This window comes from Synchiropus splendidus, unplaced genomic scaffold (assembly GCF_027744825.2).
Source record: "Synchiropus splendidus isolate RoL2022-P1 unplaced genomic scaffold, RoL_Sspl_1.0 HiC_scaffold_37, whole genome shotgun sequence".
Classification (NCBI taxonomy): Eukaryota; Metazoa; Chordata; class Actinopteri; order Syngnathiformes; family Callionymidae; genus Synchiropus; species Synchiropus splendidus.
In genome coordinates, this window is record NW_026527071.1 from 439,042 (window position 1) to 445,041 (window position 6,000).

The following is a 6,000-nucleotide window of genomic DNA, read 5'->3' on the forward strand; positions in this document are numbered from 1 at the left end:
AGGGAACATGAGGAGAGGAGTGAGGGAACATAAGGAGAGGAGAGAGGGAACATGAGGAGAGGAGTGAGGGAACATGAGGAGAGAGGGAACATGAGGAGAGGAGTGAGGGAACATAAGGAGAGGAGAGAGGGAACATGAGGAGAGGAGTGAGGGAACATAAGGAGAGGAGAGAGGGAACATGAGGAGAGAGGGAACATGAGGAGAGGAGGGAACATGAGGAGAGAGGGAACATGAGGAGAGGAGGGAACATGAGGAGAGGAGAGAGGGAACATGAGGAGAGGAGGGAACATGAGGAGAGGAGAGAGGGAACATGAGAAGAGGAGAGAGGGAACATGAGGAGAGGAGGGAACATGAGAAGCGGAGAGAGGGAACATGAGGAGAGGAGGGAACATGAGGAGAGGAGAGAGGGAACATGAGGGGAGGAGAGAGGGAACATGAGGAGAGGAGGGAACATGAGGAGAGGAGAGAGGGAACATGAGGAGAGGAGAGAGGGAACATGAGGAGAGGAGGGAACATGAGGAGAGGAGAGAGGGAACATGAGGAGAGGAGGGAACATGAGGAGAGGAGAGAGGGAACATGAGAAGAGGAGAGAGGGAACATGAGGAGAGGAGGGAACATGACAAGCGGAGAGAGGGAACATGAGGAGAGGAGGGAACATGAGGAGAGGAGAGAGGGAACATGAGGGGAGGAGAGAGGGAACATGAGGAGAGGAGGGAACATGAGGAGAGGAGAGAGGGAACATGAGGGGAGGAGAGAGGGAACATGAGAAGAGGAGAGAGGGAACATGAGAAGAGGAGAGAGGGAACATGAGGAGAGAGGGAACATGAGGAGAGGAGAGAGGGAACATGAGGAGAGGAGAGAGGGAACATGAGGAGAGGAGGGAACATGAGGAGAGGAGAGAGGGAACATGAGGAGAGGAGGGAACATGAGGAGAGGAGAGAGGGAACATGAGAAGAGGAGAGAGGGAACATGAGGAGAGGAGGGAACATGACAAGCGGAGAGAGGGAACATGAGGAGAGGAGGGAACATGAGGAGAGGAGAGAGGGAACATGAGGGGAGGAGAGAGGGAACATGAGGAGAGGAGGGAACATGAGGAGAGGAGAGAGGGAACATGAGGGGAGGAGAGAGGGAACATGAGAAGAGGAGAGAGGGAACATGAGGAGAGGAGGGAACATGAGAAGAGGAGAGAGGGAACATGAGGAGAGAGGGAACATGAGGAGAGGAGAGAGGGAACATGAGGAGAGGAGGGAACATGAGAAGAGGAGAGAGGGAACATGAGGAGAGAGGGAACATGAGAAGAGGAGAGAGGGAACATGAGGAGAGGAGAGAGGGAACATGAGGAGAGGAGTGAGGGAACATAAGGAGAGGAGAGAGGGAACATGAGGAGAGGAGGGAACATGAGGAGAGGAGAGAGGGAACACGAGGAGAGGAGAGAGGGAACATGAGGAGAGGAGAGAGGGAACATGAGGAGAGAAGAGAGGGAACATGAGGAGAGGAGGGAACATGAGGAGAGGAGAGAGGGAACATGAGGAGAGAGGGAACATGAGGAGAGGAGTGAGGGAACATAAGGAGAGGAGAGAGGGAACATGAGGAGAGGAGGGAACATGAGGAGTGAGGGAACATGAGGAGAGGAGGGAACATGAGGAGAGGAGGGAACATTAGGGGAGAGGGAACATGAGGAGAGGAGAGAGGGAACATGAGGAGAGGAGAGAGAGAACATGAGGAGAGAAGAGAGGGAACATGAGGAGAGGAGGGAACATGAGGAGAGAGGGAACATGAGGAGAGGAGGGAACATGAGGAGTGAGGGAACATGAGAAGAGGAGAGAGGGAACATGAGGAGAGGAGTGAGGGAACATGAGGAGAGGAGTGAGGGAACATGAGGAGAGAAGAGAGGGAACATGAGGAGAGGAGGGAACATGAGGAGAGGAGTGAGGGAACATGAGAAGAGGAGAGAGGGAACATGAGGAGAGGAGAGAGGGAACATGAGGAGAGGAGTGAGGGAACATGAGGAGAGGAGAGAGGGAACATGAGGAGAGGAGGGAACATGAGGAGAGGAGAGAGGGAACATGAGGAGAGGAGAGAGGGAACATGAGGAGAGGAGAGAGGGAACATGAGGAGAGAAGAGAGGGAACATTAGGAGAGGAGAGAGGGAACATGAGGAGAGGAGAGAGGGAACATGAGGAGAGGAGGGAACATGAGGAGAGGAGAGAGGGAACATGAGGAGAGGAGAGAGGGAACACGAGGAGAGAGGGAACATGAGGAGAGGAGTGAGGGAACATGAGGAGAGGAGAGAGGGAACATGAGGAGAGGAGAGAGGGAACATGAGGAGAGGAGAGAGGGAACATGAGGAGAGGAGGGAACATGAGGAGAGGAGAGAGAGAACATGAGGAGAGGAGAGAGGGAACATGAGGAGAGGAGAGAGGGAACATGAGGAGTGAGGGAACATGAGGAGAGGAGAGTGGGAACATGAGGAGAGGAGGGAACATGAGGAGAGGAGGGAACATGAGGAGAGGAGGGAACATGAGCAGAGAAGAGAGGGAACATGAGGAGAGGAGTGAGGGAACATGAGGAGAGAGGGAACATGAGGAGAGAAGAGAGGGAACATGAGGAGAGGAGTGAGGGAACATGAGGAGAGGAGTGAGGGAACATGAGGAGAGGAGGGAACATGAGGAGAGGAGTGAGGGAACATGAGAAGAGGAGAGAGGGAACATGAGGAGAGGAGAGAGGGAACATGAGGAGAGGAGTGAGGGAACATGAGGAGAGGAGAGAGGGAACATGAGGAGAGGAGGGAACATGAGGAGAGGAGAGAGGGAACATGAGGAGAGGAGAGAGGGAACATGAGGAGAGAAGAGAGGGAACATTAGGAGAGGAGAGAGGGAACATGAGGAGAGGAGAGAGGGAACATGAGGAGAGGAGGGAACATGAGGAGAGGAGAGAGGGAACATGAGGAGAGGAGAGAGGGAACATGAGGAGAGGAGAGAAGGAACATGAGGAGAGGAGAGAGGGAACATGAGGAGAGGAGTGAGGGAACATAAGGAGAGGAGAGAGGGAACATGAGGAGAGGAGAGAGGGAACATGAGGAGAGGAGTGAGGGAACATAAGGAGAGGAGAGAGGGAACATGAGGAGAGGAGGGAACATGAGGAGAGGAGAGAGGGAACATGAGGAGAGGAGAGAGGGAACATGAGGAGAGAGGGAACATGAGAAGAGGAGAGAGGGAACATGAGGAGAGGAGAGAGGGAACATGAGGAGAGGAGTGAGGGAACATAAGGAGAGGAGAGAGGGAACATGAGGAGAGGAGGGAACATGAGGAGAGGAGAGAGGGAACATGAGGAGAGGAGAGAGGGAACATGAGGAGAGAGGGAACATGAGGAGAGGAGTGAGGGAACATAAGGAGAGGAGAGAGGGAACATGAGGAGAGGAGTGAGGGAACATGAGGAGAGAGGGAACATGAGGAGAGGAGTGAGGGAACATAAGGAGAGGAGAGAGGGAACATGAGGAGAGGAGTGAGGGAACATAAGGAGAGGAGAGAGGGAACATGAGGAGAGAGGGAACATGAGGAGAGGAGGGAACATGAGGAGAGAGGGAACATGAGGAGAGGAGGGAACATGAGGAGAGGAGAGAGGGAACATGAGGAGAGGAGGGAACATGAGGAGAGGAGAGAGGGAACATGAGAAGAGGAGAGAGGGAACATGAGGAGAGGAGGGAACATGAGAAGCGGAGAGAGGGAACATGAGGAGAGGAGGAACATGAGGAGAGGAGAGAGGGAACATGAGGGGAGGAGAGAGGGAACATGAGGAGAGGAGGGAACATGAGGAGAGGAGAGAGGGACATGAGGGGAGGAGAGAGGGAACATGAGAAGAGGAGAGAGGGAACATGAGGAGAGGAGGGAACATGAAGAGGAGAGAGGGAACATGAGGAGAGAGGGAACATGAGGAGAGGAGAGAAGGAACATGAGGAGAGGAGAGAGGGAACATGCGCAGGGGTAAGAGACACAACATCAGGGAGTGAGGGAACATGAGGGCAGAGGGAGCGGAGGTGGAGGCGGTGGGTCTCACTGCACCTCTCCACCCGATTAAACACCTCCAGACGTGTCAGGCGTCTCATCAGCGTCACACAGCTTCATTATTCCGAGCTCATCTCCTCCTCCAGAGCAGACTGGACTCCCCCCATGCTCTGACTCCTGCAGGCCCCTCGGCCAGGAAGTGACGTGTGAGGGCCTCACTGCAGAGAAAGGAAAGAATGGCTCCAGTGTGTGGCGCCGGACGGCAGCGACCTGGGCAGAGGGCGCGCGGTTCACCTCCTCGTCCACCTTCAGCTGAATGGTATCAGGAGCAGAAGGTCTCAGGAATGAGAGCAGGACGTGAGGCAGCCCAGACTGGGAGTCAGAGTGCCACGTCACGGCGCCTCCATCCAGAGTTCAGACCAGTGGAGCGGTCCCACCTCGTGGATCCGTCCAGGTGCGAGTTGCTCCTCGAGTTTCGGGGGTGAATTTGGGGGGTTTTGGCTGACTCGGGTCAGAACCGAGCCACGTTTGGGGCAAAAGCATCTGATCAACGGTGTAAAGCAAACACGGCGCATTTCTGCACAACAGCGCGGCTCAGACGAGGTCGGGAACTGTGTGACGTCACACACGCGTGACGGAGAGAGGAGGCCAGGAACCTGGTCAGGAGGCTTCATGCAGCTGCTCACCGCTGCTGAAGCGTCTCCGCACAACCTGCCAGTCAAGCGGATCCCTCCCCTCAGGCTCCGCCCACTCGGGCCTCAGTCAGCGCCTTGGACTGGTTCAACTTCGGAGTCCAGACGCGTCGACAGCGAGCAACTCGCGGCAGCCGTTCCAAGCCAATTTCGCTTCCAATTACCTGAGCAGCTCCTACAATTCCCGCCGCCTCGTCCTCCATCTGCTCCTCGCCATCTCGCCTGCTTTGCTCTTCCTCGCGCCTAATTGCAGACGCAGACTCCGGCGCCGGAGATTGATGTCGGAGTCGACGTGTGGAGGAGTCTGACCTGCCAGACACGGGGAGCGTCCCCTGCGTCTGCAGCGGCCGTGTGACCGGGCTAATGACTGGTGTGGAGTCGCTCTCACACGCGCGGGGCCCCCGGCCGCGCACCGCTAATGAGCGCTTCCTGTCATGGCGGCGAGGAGAGATCACGTCAATATTAAGTGACCTGTCAGCGTGGCGAGCGCCGCCAGGATAAACACCGCCGCGTTGAAGCGCTGCAGCAGGTTATTGACTAAGCGCGTGCAGGAGGCCCGGCAGCACCGGCTGCTCCCGACATACAGGCCGTCCAGACCCGACACTGGGGGACTCACTGACAAGTGAGTCGGCCAGAAATTACCTGCGCCGCGGCGGCGGATGTCGGGACGTGACAGCTGCCGAGCGGCGGAGCAAGTTATTGGCAGCGAGCGCTCGCCGGCGTAATTGGCGCCAGTGGAGCAGGTCCGGTCCGATCCGACAGGACGGCGGCGTAATGATGGAGGCGTGTCCGGAGCTGCGGGGAGCGAGGAGAGCGGTGACGGGGAGCTTGGATGGACCTGAGGAGATCAGGACTGCGCCCCCCACAGGTCCATCACTGACGGGCTCGTCCAGGTCAGAGGACCGAGTTCCTCCTCCTCTTCCTGTTCTTCCTCTTATTCCTCCTCCTCCTCCTCTCCTCTTCCTCCTCCTCCTCTTCCTCCTCTTCATCTTCTTCCTCTTCCTCCTCCTCCTCCTCTTCCTCCTCTTCATCTTCTTCCTCTTCCTCCTCCTCCTCCTCTTCTTCCTCTTCCTCCTCTTCCTCCTCCTCCTCCTCCTCCTCTTCCTCATCCTCCTCCTCCTCTTCCTCCTCCTCCTCCTGCTCCTCTCCTCTCCTCTCCTCTCCTCCTCCTCCTCCCCATCCTCCTCCTCCTCCTCTCCTCTCCCCTCCTCCTCCTCCTCCTCTCCTCTCCTCTCCTCCTCCTCTTCTCCTCCCCTCTCTCCTCCTCCTCCTCTCCTCTCTCCTCCTCCTCCTCCTCCTCTTCA